General features: G+C 46.2%; 1 pseudogene; it reads right to left on the bottom strand.

The window, feature by feature from the left end:
* Positions 1-19,217: 19,217 nt before the first annotated feature.
* The window catches only part of LOC146817744 (28S ribosomal RNA), a 4,222-nt pseudogene continuing 4,168 nt past the window's right edge, over positions 19,218-19,271 (bottom strand).

Below are 19,271 nucleotides of genomic sequence, written 5' to 3' on the forward strand. Positions count from 1 at the left end.
CTTAGAAACAGAATGGCTATGGGACAAGAAAGCAGCCCAATGGATTGACTACATCATATACTGGGGTAGATACATCGACGATTGTTTACTTCTTTGGTCTGGCATGCAAGAAAACCTTAATCAGTTCTGTGATTATCTCAACTCCAACAACATGGACATGAAATTCACATGCGAGTCCAGCAAGACCAACATCTCGTTCTTGGATGTAGAACTATACGTTAAAGACAATTGCCTACACAGTAGGCTGTATCGCAAGCAAACCTCGTGCAATGCCATTCTTCATGCCGAAAGTGTACATCCTTTACACCAGATAGAGACAATTCCTTTTGGAGAATTCACCAGGGCCAGGAGGAACTGTAGTGAAGACACCGAATTTTCCATTTGCCTGAACGACATGAAACAAAGACTTGTACAAAGGGGTTATAAACCACAGACCCTTAGAAAAGCCACAACCAGAATCAAGAATATCAGAAGAGAAACGACCCTACAGACCAAGACTTGCGGTAATACAGACAAACAAACCATCAGACTAATCACAGAGTACAATGCCATCAGCAGTACAATACGAAAAAGTTTCAACAAACACTGGGGCATCTTATTGGCTGACCCAAGCCTCAAGGACAGCATCGGTGATCATCCACAAATAACATTCAGGAGAGGGAGAACACTCAGAAGCAGACTCTGTCCTACGATTCCTCACTCCACGTCTGCATCCTCCTCCTGGCTCAAACCCCATACCATTGGTTTTTTCAAATGTGGCTGTTGCGGCATTTGCAAATGGGCCGCTAATGGCACTAAGGAATTCAGTGGCTGGAATGGCAAAAAACACAGAATAACCTGCAACATCAACTGCAATTCCTCCTTTGTGGTCTATATCCTACAATGCACATGTAGACTTCAATACGTGGGGAGCACGATCAGGCCACTGAAGGAGCGTATCAGTGAACATGTTCGTGCCATGCACAATGTGGATGCCAAATACCCGATGGCGTCTCACATAGCATCATGCAAAACACAAGGCACTCAAAAAAGACTTTCCTTTTTTGGAATAGACATTTCCAAAAGTAATGCCAGAGGTGGTAACCGAGAACTGAGACTGAGGAGACAAGAGGCGACATGGATAATGCGCCTTCAGTCGGTCAAACACGGTCTCAACATTGACCATGAATTACAGTACTTTCTAGGAACTTGACACAATTTTGTTGTTTCCCTTCATGTCATGTCATGCCTGTGAAAACTTACATGCTTTCTTGCCTTTTTCATTATATGCTTTGTTTTCTTCCCACTGATTACTCACAGTGGGGCAACTCTGCTTTGACTTCTGAGCCTGTTTTTCTGTTTTCTTTAACTGTGCAATTATTGGCTTTAGAGTTTCCACCCTTTTGCTGTCTCTTCGTTGAGCATTGACATTCAGGAATATGCATGTGATTCTACTCAATTATTGCCCAATGATGTGTACACTGTACCCTTATTTTATCTATCGCACACTGCTGCATAAACACATGAATACATAATTCTCTTCGTAAGGTCAACTTTACATTTTCTTGCTTATCCCTTCTATCTGTCATTAGTTGCTAGTACACGCCCCACGAGCCGTCCTAATCTCGCCTAGACACGTAACCATGACGATTGAGTCATTCACTCCCTCACTTCCTGTTTCATACTCTCCCGCATGCACTGCGCGCTCTAGTTTCTTTCGAGTTAACAAATGACACCCCGTGTATTTAAGCTTCCGGTTCCGGGACCTCGAGATTCCCACATCCTGGAATCGGTGGATCCACAACCCGCGATCCACAAGCACACCCGGTAAGACCCTACCCCGCTAGCCACACTTTTAGGTTTAAAACGTTTTTATTGATACAAAATAAACCATGGGGGAGGGGGATAGGAGGTTAGGATACACAGAATACAATCAAAGAAAAAGGGTGCAACTCAAGAGGGTTGGCGATGGATAGCTCGGTGGGCCAGGGAAAAAACACAGTAAATGAAAGGCTAGAAATGCAATCTGTGGAATCCCTGCATGCATCTCCGACACCCCAAATCTAAGCAATGAAAGTCAGCAGCTACTCAACAAAACACCATCCCCCCCCCATCCCCCATCCCCCCAGTAACGAAAAAACAACACCCCACCCCCCCCGTCCTATGGTCCCGCACCAGATTAATCCTCACCAAGAAGCCCCGCACCCCCTCCCCCCCCCCAGGAGGCCCCCGTCTCACATGTGAACTAGTCCGCCGGGGTCACCGGCGGCGTCAACCTGAGAAGCCTAAGATACCTCGGGCAGGTGAGCTCCCGGAATTCAGTGGACAGCAGCGCTAGAAAGGGTTGCCACAGCTCTTCAAAGTGGTCTATCTCCCCCGCCACCGTGAGCGACAGCTTCTCCATTCCCAGCACATGCCAAAGCCTATGCAACCAACCCGTGATGGAGGGGACAGTGGCGGTGCGCCAGTGGATAAGGATGTTCTGGACCGCAGACCCCAGCGCAATCGCGATCTGCCTACCCCTGCGGGACTTCAGTGGATACATTAGGTCATTGGGGAGGCCCAGCAGAACATACGCCGGGAAGCGCGGCAGCTCTATCCCAAAGTGCTTGTCCACCTCGTCCAAAACTTCCTTCCAGTAAGCGGTCAGCACGGGGCAGTCCCAAAGAATATGTGAGAGATTACCCTCCTGCCCGCAGCCCCACCAGCACCCCTTGTCAGTGTGTTTATGCATTTCATACAGTCTCTCCGGGGTGTAGTACCAATAAGTGGACACCTTAGTAAAGGTCTCCGTAAGGCCCGTATGATATGCAGAGTGCCGCGCCCGATACGCAATTTTGTCCCATTCCTTGTGGCTGAGTGTTCTACCCAACTCCCTGTGCCAGCGCTCCCTCCCCGGGTTGTAATAGTGAGACGGCGGGGGTTGTAGGTGCTTGTACAGATCGGTAATTAGCTTAGCGTCGGAGGTCCGGGTGACCAGCCACCTCTCATACGGTGTAATATGACGAGCCGCTGTGTCACGCACCTGGGGCTGGAGGGCCCAATGCCGAACCTGCATATAGCGCAATCTGTCCAGCTCCGTCAGGCCGAACTCCTGGCGAAGTTGCTGAAACGGAATCACTCCCTCCGGGCCATAGATCTGGAAAAGCGCCCTGCAACCCGCCCGCACCCAATGGGAGAAAACTCCCGGCTCCGTCCCTGGGGAGAAGTCAGCCACACTTTTAAATTTTAAACTGCACGTCGCTCATTCTACCCTTTTTTACTTTAGTATGTACAGCCAATAACCCAAGTGGCTGGTACACATCACCGCCTACCTCACCACTTCGGGTGACCGGTCTCTTCGTACCGCACCCTCACCTTGCCAGTTTCATTAACGTTCCAAGGTCCACGCTCATCGATATCATCAGGTACGGGGAGTTCTTCCATCCTGCTCGAAACGGCCACGTTCCCCGTTTTACGTGCATGCTTTCTATTTCCCTCCGTCTCACATTTACGGCTCCTCAACCAAGAACAAGCACTTTCACTTAATAGATCGAATCATAGCTTTTCCCATTACGCTTGCCGCTTTTACATTGATCGTCCTGTTTTGTCCTTTTTGCCTCCAAACACGTTATAGGCTGCTATTAGTGCATTATCACTTACCGTTATTTTGTTCCATTTTCTTGTATCATATTGCTGCTTTTGACTCTAGTAACCACGGCCACTGTGTCTCTTATGTTTTGGAAACTGCATTTCTTATGTTTCCTCTCATTTAACAGAATGATTTATTCCGTTTTTGTTGTGGCATGCTCTACGTATTTTCATCCTTCGTTATTGTTTGATATCTACTTGTCACACTGCATAGAGATTGTCTACGCCAATTTGTCATCATTTTGTTTTTCTATTCGTAACTGAATGGTCACTGGACTTTTCGTTCTCATTTTGCTCAAGTTACTTATGTGCTTTATATTCACATCTCTGTCACGAATTTCTAATGTTATAATGTTCGGCCACATTCTCGCATGCGTTTTGGGATTTTCTGCAATATCCATCACCAGCCGTTTTTCAGCCCACTATTTCTACCTTTTCTGTCTTTTCACCATTTTTTCTTGCACTCTCCGTAGTTAATTAGCACCCGCAATTTTATTTACTAGTGCAGCAGTTATCTAGCATGCTACACATTCGTATGCACACGCGATTCTATTTCGCTTAGGATGGCATTCCAATTTAAGCATTCTTCATTCCATAATGTTGAATTTTGTTTTACAGTGACTTAGTGTCACCGGGTCCATATTAAGAGCACCTTTCACCGTCCTTTTGCCTGCTCCTATATTTTAGATTCTCCATAGCCACTTTATCCACTGAAAGTGCCTCGTCCAGTTCTACAGTCCAGGTGCACCTTGTTTAAAATTCTGTTTCTGAGGCATTTTTATCACCCGTTTCACATCAAGAGCATCTCACACCTTGGACCCGCGCTCTTTCAGTTTTTCAGTATAATGTTATTATGTTTGCATTTTTCACTCATTTTTATTTTCTGTTATTTCTTTGTGTCCTTCTCAGCCCTGAAGAGTCACATCCTTACACAGTGTGACGAAACACGTGTCGGCTGAATTTTTGCGTGCTTTGTATTGGTCAGACATTGACAAAAATAAAGTTTACTTTTCTCAAAATTCTGCTGATGTTGACCTTCTATGTTTAAAATCAATCAGATTCTGATTCTTACTCATTCCTCTGACAGATGCTACTAACAAGCTTTATCCTGATTGTGTGCGCAGGACTTTGTCTTATATTAGAAATGTAACTTTTACAAAGTTACCTTTACCCTGCCTGAAGCTGCTGGAGGATAGTTGGCATTAGCTTTAAAGTAACTGCCCATTCTGTACATGGCCTGAATCAGGAGTCAAAGACATTTGAAAACTGCTCCAGGAGCAGCACAGACAATGGTCTCGGAGCATGGAGGGTCTTATCTTCCTTTAGCAGGAAGACCAGTTGGGAGGGGGGTCCCAGGAAACTAATTAACTGCAAAGGGGCTTGCTCGGTCACAAGCAAATGTTAGGTGACACTTGGAAAGGTCAATCTTTTGTCCCTGTAGTCAGGCTAACACAAACCCAGTGTGAGTTAAGCCACCCCCAGAACCTGGTTTCAGTGACCATAGAGGAGGGTACCACTCATTACCATGGCCATATCTCTTGGTGGGCATACAGGCTCTGCACAAGGGGAGAAGGGTTTCCCTATTTTGGGATTTGAGAGTAAGGGTCACTGTGGTATTTTTTGCAGTAAGGTAAACAGGAACATTGGGTATAGTTGCCCCCAGGAACATTCACCCCTTAGCTTAGGGGGTGTCAAGGATTTACACCTGGTGCCACGCATAAATGTGGCTCCCCAAGGCACCTCCTCAGAAGACTTACAAGAACTGCGGAAGATCAGAAGAGGACTGGACCTGCTGGCTGTATCCTGAGACAAGCCCTGAAGGGCTGGACCTGCTCTCTCATGTACCCAGACAAAGACGTGAACTTCCAATGGTTAGTTAGTTGGCCATCTGTATGGCTACAGGGGCACAACAAGCTGTAAGAGGCCTTTTATTAGAAATGCACTAGATGACCAGTGGCAATTGGACTTCGACTGAACTTTGCTGTTGGCCTCTGCCTGACACCCTGAGAGTCTCTATGTGCTCTCCCATGAGGTCCTGGGACAACTGTAAGTGTATTCCTGTGGCTGTCTGGGCACTAAAAGAAAATTTGGTAACTTAGAAAAAACCTTTCCTCCAGGGCTTCAGGGGGACCTGCGGGAAAAAGTATCTGGTCCATGCAATTGTATTTTAACTTTGTCTCAGTGAAGGCTCCCAGCACCTCAGAAAAAAACTATTATGTTCCTTTTTGCACTGAGACTTACAAAATACATTTTTCATGGAGAACCCTTCAAATCTCCAGAGCGTCCAACCTGCTTCTAGTGTCCGGCCTTCAGTGGATACAGTTTTAGCAGCAGCCTGCTCAGGGAGTATTTCTCTTCTCAATAAGTGACGAAGTCCCTTGCTGCGTTAAGACTTAAAAGAATACTTCAATGTTTTACTTCAGGATAGTGACAAAGTGTTGTTTGCATTGGTACTTAGAAACTTTATGACTTTCAGCCTCTCACCAGGACTTGTTGTATATGACTAGGTCTCCATCGCGGTCTCCCTCAAATAGCAACTAAGTCCCAGTCCACCGCTCCCATAGACTATCATTGAAGTTATGTGCTTGTTGGCACTATTTTCACTTAAATCTTTAAAATTTCATATCCTTGGGTTCCCCTTAATGGACATTTGTCCTTTTGCTCTTATTTTACTCATATTTTTATTAACTTTATTTTAAAATTGCTTGTGGAATTTTATCGTATTTTATGTGACTTTTCTACTGTGTATGGATTGCTTAAATACTTTCCATTGCCTGTGATCTAAGCCTAGCTGCTCTGTGCCACTTTACCAGGGATCATGCACCGGTTTATTCTATTTAATTTGTGTAGCATATAACAGGTGGTGTGATTATCCTTTGAAGAGAACACTTGTTCACCCCAAATAATGATCAACTTTCCTACATTTAGCAATATTTTCAAAAATTAAAATGAACACTTCTATTACAACAGCCATAAATCAACAGGGGTAACAGCTCAGTACATGGGGGTAGGATCATGGGCATCCCCCCAGAAACATGTATATATTAATATTAACAAGATTAATTCAGATAAATATAACACATAGAGCAGTCTACAATATGTTATTGAGGTCTGCATGCAAAGGTGGCTTGGTTGTGTAAAACATGAAAATGTATTATCTGGCAGCACAAATGCAGTGCTCGCTTTTGGTGACACCTGGACAGCCTCTGTCTGTGTCAAGTGCAGACAGTGCTTAATTTGAGCCTGTGGTTGCAGGTGGGGCCCATCAGCACTCATTTATGGGTACCAGCACGTATTTGTCTACAACAGACTTTGATCCAGAGCAAGAGGAGAAAGACACAAAAGGGGGAAGACAGGGAAGAGAAAGATGGAAAGACAGTGACAAAGGAAAGAACCTGCAAGAGTGAGAAGAAGAAGCAGGGAGAGTCTGCTGGTAGATGAAAGATGCATCAAGTGGAATCAGGAATATGCAGCATTTGGTATTTGGCACTCTGATGATAATCGAAGAGCTTGAAAGCAAATGTTTGAGCCCCAGCACTTATTTTTTTAAAAATTAAACAACACTGGATGCATGGCCAGAGCTGTCTGTGCGGGTTTATGAGGGGGTTGAAGACGGCAAGCATGGTGACGAAAGGCAGGATAAGTTTCTGATGCTGGAGCAGGAGTACTCCTGAGATGCCAAGGGAAGGAACCATAAGGACTGGCGGGTGTATAGCCCACCAAACCTGAGCCTATCTGTTATTCAATTGAAGGATGTGTTCACGTCAGAGCTGCTACATTGACCCACTCATTAGTGCCCATCGCCTTTCAGGTTTTTATTGAAAATAAAATGAACGTGCATTTGTTGCCTTCAGCTCTCTCAGTTGCATAACTATCAGCACAAAAAAACGTTCGCGTAAAATACATGTAAAATAAGTGATGATGTGGTCCACGGGATGACATGAGAAATGCCCCGGTGTCCTGAAACAGGTACCAGTAAGGGAATCCACAAACAAATTAAGTACAGTGTTGGCAGCTGTGCGTGCACTATATGTTGCTATGTTATGATGATTTATATAGCGCACTAATCCCCTGTGAGGGTATTCAGCACTAAGCAAGGTGGTAGGCGATTAACTCCCAGGAAGTTATTTGAAATATCAGGTCTTCAGCTTCTTGCAGAGGTCAAGATGCAACGGGGAGGCTCTGATGTACTGTGGGAGGTCGTTCCAGGCTTTGGGGGAGATGAAGGAAAAGGTGCGACCTCCTACTCTGCTGCTGTGTATGTGGGGTGCATGTGCAAGTGAGCGTCCTGCTGAGCGGAGGGTTGATGAAAGTGTATGCGGTGGTCTAGGTATGTGGGGACAATGTTGTGTAGTGATTTGTATGTGTATGTGGGGTGCATGTGCAAGTGAGCGTCCTGCTGAGCGGAGGTGTCTGGAGGGTTGATGAAAGTGTATGCGGTGGTCTAGGTATGTGGGGACAATGTTGTGTAGTGATTTGTATGTGTGCGTGAGGCGTTTGAAATGCATGCATTTCTTTATGGGGTGCCAGTGGAGTTCTCCGAGGTGAGGAGTGATGTGGGAGCGCTGGGGTAAATGGAGTACGAGTCTTGCTGCTGCCTTCTGGATGGTTTGGAGTCTGTTTAGGAACTGCTTGGTTATTCCAGGCCAGAGTGTGTTTCCGTATTCCAGTCTGCTGGTTATGAATGCCTGTGTGACTGTCCTCCTGGTGTTCTTTGGTAGACACTTGAAGATTTTTTGCAGCATTTTCAGGATGTGGAAGCAGGTAGAGGTCACTGAGTTGATCTGGGCAAGCATTTTGAGTTTCGTGTCAAAAATAATTCCATGGTTTCTGGCCTGGACAGTTGGGGTAAGTGTGGGTCCTAGTTCCACTGGCTAACAAGAGGAATTCCGAAGATCACAAGTTTAGTTTTATCTGTGTTGAGCTTAAGGCAGTTTGGTGGCCCTTATCCATGTGGCAACTATGGTCATGCAGGTGGCAAAGGTGGTTCTAGTCGTGGGAGTCTCATCCGTGAGAGAGGTAATCAGTTGTGTGTTGTCTGTGTAGGAGAGGATCTTAAGGTAGTGCAACCAGATGATGTTTGCTAGTAGAGTCAAGAAAAGGTTGAATAGGATCAGGCTGAGTGATGATCCTTGGAGGGCTTCACAGATGAATTTTCAGTCTTATGAAGTGTAGAGTGGCATGATGACTGTCTGCTTTTCAGGGAGGAAGTAGCAGATCCAGTTGAGGGCGGGTCCTTGGATGCCAGTCTTGTGAAGTGTTCTGCTCAGGGTGGAGTGCCAGGCAGTGTCCGAGGCAGCTAAGCGGTCAAGCAGAATGAGGGCCGTTGTTTCTCCAGTCAATCGTTCTTGTGTCATCTGTGGCTGCGATGAGGGCTGTCTCAGTAAAGTGGTTGGGTCTGAAGTCTGTCTGGGTGGTGTCTATGATCTGTTGTAGGTCGAGATGGTCTGCAAGTCGCTAGTTGATTGCTTTTTCCATGACCTTGGCTGGGTATGGTAGTAGGGAGGTTGGGCGGTAGTTTGTAAGCCAGGTGGGCTGTGCCAAAGTTTTCGTTAGTAGTGCGTAGACCACTGCATGTTTTCATGATTCCGGGAAGGCGGCTGTGGCGATGGAGCTGTTCCGGATGCAGGTGAGTGCTTTGCTGATCGGTGAGGCCCCTAAGTTGTAGATGTAATAGGGGAGGGGTCATCCAATGCTTCAGAGTGGATTACTCTCATGAAGATAGTTGTTTCTTCCATAGTGATCGATTTGCAGGCGTTTATGATATGTCGGAGTTGCGTTCCATGCACTCAGGGCCGTCTCCTTGGTTTCTCTGATTTATAGGTGGTAATGTCTTTGGGCCGCTCTGAATGTGGTCTTGTCTGTTTCTCTCTGAATTGATCCTTATTTCCGTTCCAGTTGTTTGTAGTGCTGCTTGGTTGCGTGAAGTTCCTCTGTGTACCAGTTGGCATCTTTCCAGGTTCTCCTTTGTTGTTTCTTTACAGGGTGGGAAGACATAGGCACATACTTTGATCCACATGTTGAACTGGTTATTGTTGTTGGTTAGGTTTCCTTTGGGGTTGGACCAGTTCTGGGGTAGGATGTGGAGCCAGTCAGATTCCGTGATGTTGTTCCAGCCATGCCTGATACTGGCCAGGCTGGTGGATTTTTTGTTGTGAGGGATGTTGATTTGGAATTAGACTATAGAGTGTTTAGTCCAGGTGAAAGGTGTGGTTGCAGTGACCATAAGACCAGTGAAGGAGGTGAAGACTGGGTCGTGGGAGTGTCTATCCGTGTGGGTGGGCCCTCTGATGTGTTGTGTCAGTCCAAGGTTTCCTAGGCTGTTGAGTAATGTGACTAAGTTGGGGTCAGTCTGGTCCTCCAGGCGAACGTTGAGGTCCCCTAGGAGGATGTAAGATTTGGAGTTGATGGTTAGAGGGGCGATGAGGTCTGCTATATGTTTGTGAAATTTGTTTGCGGATCAGGTGATCAGTATACAAATATAATGTGTATAACGGCTGGTCTGCTCTATGGCCACCATTAAATAGGTCCTGGGATGGAGCAGGAGTGCAGAGGTGATAGGTGCACTTAATGGGAGCACGGGAAGGAGCAGGAAGCGCGAGTGAAGGACAAGGTACGGAGCAGGGGAAGAGGTAGAGGGCGCTGGAGGCAGGGAGGAGCACGGGAAAGGTTCAAGAAGGAAAATGTGGCACACAGAGATAGCACAAATGAAACAGTATAGTACAAAAGGTAACAAGTGGCAAAACAGGAGAGAGGGATAAAGGTAACAGTGGCACAACAGAAAAGAGCACAAAGAGATGGCACAAAACTAGAAAATACAGCAAAAAGGCAAAACAGAGAGATTGAGCACAAGGATAAAGGCAGTAAGAGGCACTAAAGGTGCGAAGGTGACAGGAAGGATGGCACTAGAGGTGCACGAGAAGAGGCAAAGCGAGATAAACGGAGAGAGAGCAGGAGTGTGAGAGAGCGAGAGGTGAGCGAGATCAAAGATACCTTTATCAATTAATAATGTGAGCCATTCAGTGTATCCATTAACATTACATCATTTTTTGAAGATCTCTGGTGTGGACACTAAAATAAAGAGAAACTTACAGCATACAAAGACAAGATATCACCATTGGACAATACTACAATAATTCTGTACACTACAAAACAGAACACTGTCCATTTCTTATATCCATAATTTCTTGTTATACTAATCGCAAAGTGGCTGCATGGTCAGTTATGTTTGCATCCCACAGGGAGGTAGTCACCAGGTAAAATAAGTTCTAGGGCAATCAAATCCCCTTGTTCTCGCCTTGTGAGTGCAATAATGAAACCATATTGTGCTTTTTAAGACTTCTCCATTACTAGGGTTGACGCGTTTTGGCAATATTCATTAAAGGCCTCCTCAGGACTAGGAAGACTAGAGAACTTAAACCTAAAAAACAGTGCACAGTTTATATCACAATTGTATTTACACCATATACATCACGCCGATGAAAAGACCTTTGTCACCAATCAGACCAGAGAATGATGGTGCAATAAACAGAAAAGAACCAACACTCCAAGGGAATCTGCTTAACATTGCCTGGAAACCTCTATGGGGTGTCACATGTGACAACAAATGCTCATGGTGCCGGTGAATCCTTGCATAATTAAACCACCATGCGAAGAATTACTATTACTCCATGCATGTGAATATTGCATGCCCGGCTAATAAGTGTGGTTGGTGTATCAAGTTCTATAGAATCTTCAACACCAAAGGTTCATCTCCACTACCAATCCATGCTGACAGTGCTCACAACATGATCAATGTATTACCACCATGAATGTGTTTAAAACTGTAGTCTACCAGTAAGTTATCCGTACCATCAGTGTCGAACTGTAGCGACTACACCATAGTCTGAGTGCTACCAGGTAGGAAAACATATGCTATATGCCGATTAGGTATACATCATTACATAGTCTGTCGAAATACAAACATATATACAAAATTCTATGTATATAACCAACTGGTCCCATGTACAAGCCTCCTAAGATTGAAACACACAGCTACTCAAATAAAGTCACTGGCAACTAATCAAAGAGAAATAACAAGCTTAGGGTCACAATCCAGGACATGTGCCTACCACTTGGAACTGGAGTGCCAATAGTCCTCTCATTCAAGATAGCCTCTGAGTCGAATTGGGCATCTGTAGCTCCACTGTACTCAAAAGGACTGAATCCAAACTGACGCGACCACCACAATTGGAAACAGTGCTGCCGGCCCGTCAGCTGCAAGGTATGCTGGAAATGAATCATGTGGACAATCCTGAACCTGCTACAGCCATCTTAAAATTTAAAGTACGTCTTTCCAAGCAAATGCATTATTAAGAGAGCAAGGTCAAAAAGCATTGGCTAAGTCTGATGGAGAGCATTAAAAGTGTGCAAGACCAGGCCTATACAGGCGTGTTGTTATGGGTATAGAGACACCTTAAAATAATTCAAGAAATTTAAGTTTTGCAATATATCTCAGAGTGCCAAACATCTTGAAATAATGGAATCATAAATAAATTGATATGTAACAGTTATACCTTCATTTTTATTTTTAAATTACAATATTGTACAATAGTCCTCTGGTTTTCCAATCCTTAGTGATGGTAATTATGCAATTGGCCTGTCCACGCTTTGATGAGTGGTCAGATCAGGACCATATTGAGAGACCTAAATTCACACTGTTTTCAGTGAGTAAGATGCTAGAAGATAAATGCATCAGGTATTTGAACCAAAACAAACATCAGATTAAGGACCACATTTCATCCAAGAGGTTTAAACCATTGGTGGCTGTACGAAATCTCTTAGTCATTTCAGCCTCTATTTTAGCCAACACTGTTGAAATGGAACCACCCCTATGATTATACTGTGCCACAAAATTGGCTGACCAACTTAACTCATTTTCAAAATGGTTAATATTTTTTGTAGTGGTTAACAATTGGTGTCCCGTGTAGATGACACCTAGGGCCTTATTATGAGTTTGGCGGTCTGATGGACCACCAAACCCACAGTGGTGGTGCAGCTACCACCCTTTTACAAGTAGGGCGATCGGACCACCATGGGACTGCTGCAGCAGCTAGGAATTTGTGATTCCTGGGGCTATTGCAGCGGTCTGAGGCCCCAAATATGCTGGTGCTGCTGGGCAAGTTTCCTCACCGCTAAAGTTTTTATGATAGTGAGCCCGCCATGAACAGTTTGGCAGTGAGGAAACCCAGGGGGCCCTGTGCTTCTGCACCAGGGGATGCATGAAGGGGGGCACATGGTGTGCCTTGTAAGCATGCATTCCCAGTTCCTGCAGGGAGCGGTCTCGAAATCAGAGTGGACTATTGCAGTGGACTCCTGTATATCAGGGACAGCAAGCCAGTAACCTGTGAGCCACGTCTGTGGTCTCCAGTGACCAGGAATGGAGTTGAGGCCAATCTGTGAACAACCTCAGTTACAGCATGTCTTGCCTGTCGGGATCGGGGATATGAAGGAACTTGTTGGCGGCATCCGGTTGCGGTTTCCCTCTGTGGTAACTGAGAGACGCGGTCCCAGAGACGGTACCCAGAGGAAAGTGAAGTATTTGCTGTCCCTGAGACGTCGTGAACAGGAGGCAAGCTCTATCTCAAGCCCTTGGAGATAATCAGCAACAACTGAAGGAAAGTTCAGTCCAGTCCTTTCACTGCCCAAGGCAAAAGCAGCCACTGGAGGCCAACCCAGCAAAGCAACAAGACAGCAAAGGGGCAGCACTCCTCGTGGCAGCTCTTTCAGCTCTTCTACCTGGCAAGTTCATTGATTCCAGTGAGTTCTAAAGTTCTGGACCCCAATATTTATACTCAGTTTCTCTTTGTTCTCTTGGGCAGAGTGACTGTGCTCAGTCCAAACCAATTTGCTCCCCTCTGGCCCAGCTTCCTGGCAGGAGGTGGAGACAGCATTGTCCAAGGCAGACCAGGCCCATTCAGGTGTAAAGAAATCTCCTCCCACTACTCTAAATGCAGCCCAGGTCTATACAGCCCAGCCCTGACTCATCCGGGAAAGACAGAACACACCTCAATCCCCCAGTGGCTGTCTGAAAGAGAATGCACATCCCCAGCGCCCGTCACTCCTAAGCCAGACAGTCAATCCAAAACCCAGCAGATGCACACAGGATGGCTAAGAAAGAAAATACTTTCTAAAAGTGGTATTTTCAAAGACAGAACATAACCATTTCTCTATCTTGTCCCAATGGGAAGATATACCCATAAAATTTTATAATTAAATTCCCATTGTATCCTATGGGACAGATAGCCTTTCCATAGTGAAAAACAAAATACACTGTATTTCACGATCAGGACAGGTCACACACACCAGTACATGCCCTACCTTTCACATACAGTGAACCCTGTCCATAAGGGTACCTTGGGCCTACCTTAGGGGTGACTTACATGTAATAAAAGGGAAGGTTAGGGCTTGACACGTGGGTGCACTTGCCAAGTCGACATCGTAGTAAAAGCTGTGTGCAGACACTGTAGTGGCAGGTCTGAGATACATTTACAGGGCTACTTCTGTGGGTAGCACAATCAGTGGTTCAGGCCTACTAGTAGCATTTGATTTACAAGCCCTGGCACTGCCAGTGCACTTTAGTAGGGACTTACCGGTAAATCAAATATGCCAATCATAGAAACACCAATCCATAATACAATTTACAATAGGAGCAGTTGCACTTCAACACTGGAGAGCAATGAGAAAGTGCGCAGAGACACTATACCAGCAAAAAGAGAGTCAAAACTAGGAGGTCAGAAAGCAAAAAGACAGGGGAAACACCCAATAGATGTCAGGTCTAACACTTGTTCTAACAAAACTTTTGTGGGAACCTTATGTGGTACTGTTCTAGAATTCATCACTTCTGTGATTATAGCAATTGCTTAATTTTGAGGGATATTGGTATACAATGCTTCAATGTCAAAGGTCACAAGCAGATCTTTGGTTTATCAAATGAAGCCCCCCCCCCTATCTTATTCAGGAGATCCATCACATCTCTCACATAGGCCTATGTAGTACACACAAGTGTTTTAGAGACACATCTAAATATTGGGCTAGATACTCTAAGAGGGAACCTCAAGCTGAAATACTAGATCTTTACGGGGGTTACGTGGCTCATTTTGTACTTTAGGTAAAATATAAATAACTGGAATGCAAGGGTTCTATATGTTCAAGAATTCGTACTCCTTGTGACAAATCCAACCTTATTGCAGCGCTCGCTGTGTATGTTCTTTGATCTTACCCTCCAATTATGGGGTGGGTTTGTCTTTGATCTGTTGAGAGTGTACTGTATTGTTAAGCTGACGTAAAATCTCCTGCTCATACTTATCACTGTCAAGCAAGACTATACCCCTACCTCTATCAGCCAGCTTGATTACAATAGAATTATTTTTAGATAGATGGTGTACAGCTTGGATCTATGATTTATTACAATGGTGCTTAAAATAGATCTTTTTGGAGTTAAGGGCATCACTTTCTTTCAATACTGTGTGTTCAAATGCCAAAAGTTGTTGCAGCATATTTGAGGTTGCTGAACAGAAGGTGGATTTATTGTTAAGTCCACTGAAATTCATATCAACAGTCAGAAAAAAATATTTGTAACCTAATCTTACAGAGAAACTGGAGAACTTCTGTTTTAGTTTCAACCAGATCGTGCAAGGTTTAAACAAGGAACGAAAGGCCCTCAGTAAGTACAGTAGCTTCTGTGTGAGAGAGATTATATCTGGAAAGATTGTAAATGGTTACAGTGTCCTTATTTTCTATACTGCTCAAGCTACCTCCTGTAGACCCGTCTCCTGGTCCTGAACTCTCCTGAGTCTTGAATTGTTCCTTTCCCGCCCCTTCTCGTCCCTTTCCTGCCTACTCTGCCAAAAAAAGGTTGGGCAACTGGATGGGGGAAGCTGGTACTGGATGATTCTGATACTTCCTGACTAGAATCTGATGAAATTTCAGAAAATGTAATAAAGCGTGTTCTTGATCATCCCTGAAGCTGAAAATTTTGATTCTGGGAGTACTGTTTTTATAAAAATCCTCCTTAAGGTATGGAGATGTGTTTTCAATATGATTATTGTTTCTGTCTCTGGCAACTTTTGTTGATTTTTGGTTAACAGTGAATGTTTGAAATTCAACTTAAGTTTTTTCAACCTCTTCTAGTAATTTTTGGGCATTTTGTATGTTATAATCTTCAGAAATTTAGTTTTTCAAGGGCTGCTATATCATTAGGTTCCCGTTCACTTATAAAGAGGGCTGTTTCAATTGACAGGGCTAACCAACCCCTAGAGCATTTCGTACCCACTTCACTGTACTATAGTAAATAGTGCTTATAGTTAATAAAGATAACTGGAATATATTTTACTTGTAGCCCTAATGGCTTTAATCAGCAATTATAATCACTTTAAATAAAATGTCACAATCATTATAAGTGCTGTATGCCAGTTCCAGACTGAAGAAGTGTGTTAAAGAAAGGGCCAGACTGGGTGCCATTCAACCCCTATCACAGACGTTGTTATGTTTATATGTAGAGCGCACTATCACCCGGGAGGGTGTCCTGGTGCTGGGTAGGTGAGAGTCTAGGCACACATAGAGCCAAGTTGGACTACTCAAAAAGCAAGGTCTTCAGCTTCTTGCTGAATTTAGGAAGTGAGAAGGAGGTTCTTATGTGTAGCAGCAGGTAGTTCCACGCTTTAGGAGCGATGTAGGTCATTACGTGATGAGCTGTGGAAGTGAGCTCCCATATTGACAGTATCCTGTTGTAGCTAGAAGACTCTAGCACGGGTCTGACAACTTTTCTGGAAGTGATGGATCGGTCTGAAGAGGAATCAGGATTTAACATTAACTGGAGAAAGCTTGAGGTATTTCCGATGGTACGCCCATGCATCGTACACAACTTAGTTGGGACCCTCAAATAAGCAACTACCTGGGCATACTTATTTGCAGGATAAAACAGGGCCAATCTCAAACAAAACTATTAAGCTAATTTAGGGCAGCTTACAAAGAATGTAGACAAATGCTCAAAATTACCAATTGCGAGATCTGGCAACTTTGGATTGGATGATTATGCTACCCTAGCTATTTTACTGTTTCTTAACATGCTTTTTGAGCCTTCTAGGGATTTTTTTAACAAGCGTAAATTGTGTTAACAAGATTAATTCCGGTAGATATGCCACCTAGAGTAGTTTGCAATATGCAAACGAGGTCTGCATGGAAACGTGGCCTTGCAGCGTTAGACATGGAAATGCATTATCTGGAAGCACAACTGCAGTGTCCAGTTTATTGTATAGATGGGCTGTATAATAACCCACGTGATAACTAAAAGGTACAGCTACTTCCAAAGCTTCTTGGACCAAGGATTTAGCTCTAGACATTTCTGATGACCACTGGATGCCAACGCATGGCATGTAGTATGGGAGGTGCCCATTAGTATCATACATAGATTATTACTACATAAGAACTAATAGGCACATGCATCAAAGGAAAAACCGGTCGCAAACGGGCGGATTCTCAGAATCTGCCCCTTTGCGACCGGTATTATTGCATTTGGGATGCATCATCCCAAATGCAAAAATCGCAATTTAAGGAATCTCTAAATTGCGATTCCTTAAATTGCGATTGCATTTAAGGAATCCCAAATTGAGATTCCTTAAATGCAATGCATTAAAGTTAAAAAATTAGCGATCTCGCTAATAGGGGGAGCAAATTACCATGAAGTCGAACTTCATGGCAATTTGCAAAAACTTTGAAAATTGCACTTTTGTGCATTTTTCAAAGTTTCATGTTGCGCACACACATGCCCTTAGAGCATGTGTGTGTGCAAAATATGTGCACAGATCAATTTCAGGGGTGCAATAGGGTGTCATTTTGACACCCTTGCACCCTTGAAATTGCATGAGCAATTTGCGAGTACCTACTGGTACTCGCAAATTGCTCATGCAATCTCCAATTCATTCCTATGGGCCTAGAGGCCCACAGGAATGAATGGAACGGCATTCCTTAATTGCGACTCGCAATTTGCGAGTAGCAATTAAGGAATTTGTAGGAATCGCTATTTTTATAGCGATTCCTTCATGCATAGGCTTTTGCAATTCCTTAATTGCGATTCCTTAAAAATCGCAATTAAGCAATCGCAAAAGTCTTTGTTGATGCATGTGCCATTTAGTTGCATGCATCAATGGCAAGACACATAACTCAAGATGCTAGGATGTTGTAAGGAGGATGCAACAATTGTACTTTTGCTGTGGAGTGGCTGTGATTTACGGTGCTTCCTGAACACAGCGTTGAAGTGAAATAAACACAATATTATGCAGTAAATAACATTAACCCCTTTGCTGCGGCACGAATTCTGCCGAGGTGCGGGGGGGGGGGGCTAGGGGGTGGGCGTGGCATGGCAATGCTCATGGTGGGGTCCCAGCTTCCGAACCCTAGCCAGGGGAGAGCCTCCCCAGGCCCCGGTGGACCCCCATCCCCATCGCCCGGACCCTCCGATGGCTTGCAGGACGGGGGACTCACACACCCCAGGGCCCGCTGGACGGAGCTCAAGCCCTGGGCCCGGTCCGAGCTTCCAAACCCTAGCCAGGCTGGAGAGAGCCTCCCTGGGCCCCGGTGGACCCCGTCCCCAGCGCCCGGACCCTCGGCTGGCTTGCAGGACGGGGGGCTCACGCACCCCGGGGCCCGCCGGACAGAGCTCAAGCCTCGGGCCCGGTCCTAGCTTCCGAACCCTAGCCAGGCCGGAGAGAGCCTCCCCGGGCCTCAGTGAACCCCCGTCCCAAGCGCCCAGACCCTCCGATGGCTTGCAGGATGGGGGGGCTCCCACACCCCGGGGCCCACCATGTGGAGCTCAAGACCCAGGCCCTGTCCCAGCTTCCGAACCCTAGACAGGCCGGGGAGAGCCTCCCCGGGCCCCGCAGGACCCCCGTCCCCAGCGCTCGGACCCTCGGCTGGAACCAAGGAGGGTTAAGCCCAGGCCATGTCCTCTCCCCGACGGCCTGCCCGGGAGCCCATTTTTCTCGACTGTTAAACCCCCCATGTAGTGGGGGCTTACAGAATCCTGGGAAGGACAAAAGTTGGAGATAGCCCGGCCGGCCAGCAGGCCGGCCAGCCATCTGGTAGCTCGGCCCGCAGGGCCATCTGGTCGCCCGGCCCGCAGGGCCATCTGGTCGCCCGGCCCGCAGGGCCACCTGGTCGCCCGGCCCGCAGGGCCATCTGGCCCGGGATGACCCAGTGCCCAGTTGGCCTACCCAGTCACCCTTGCAGTCCAGCGAGGGTGGCCAGGCGCTCCAAGGCAGCCGCTCGGGAGGCTCCTTCCATGGGGCTGCCGCTGCTCGTCTCCCTGCTCGACTTGCCCGGGAGCAGCAGGAAGGGCGAGGCCCGGCCGGCCTAGGCCATCTGGTCACCCTGCCGACCCGCGAAGGACGGTGGCCCCCGTCCCCGCACCCCGGTGGGGCAGGGACGGGAGGGGGAGGCCCCCGTGCCGGAGGGCATGTGGTGGAGGCGGCCTCCCGTGGGCCCGCGTTACCCCCTTCCACGTCCCTCCTGCCGGCCCGGCGGCAGAGGGACCCACCCTTGGGTGTGGTGGAGGAGGGCGTCCGCGAGAGACAAAAGCTTGGCTCAGAGGATGACTTTCAATAGATCGCAGCGAGGTAGCTGCT

This window comes from Triturus cristatus, chromosome 6 (assembly GCF_964204655.1).
Source record: "Triturus cristatus chromosome 6, aTriCri1.1, whole genome shotgun sequence".
NCBI lineage: Eukaryota > Metazoa > Chordata > Amphibia > Caudata > Salamandridae > Triturus > Triturus cristatus.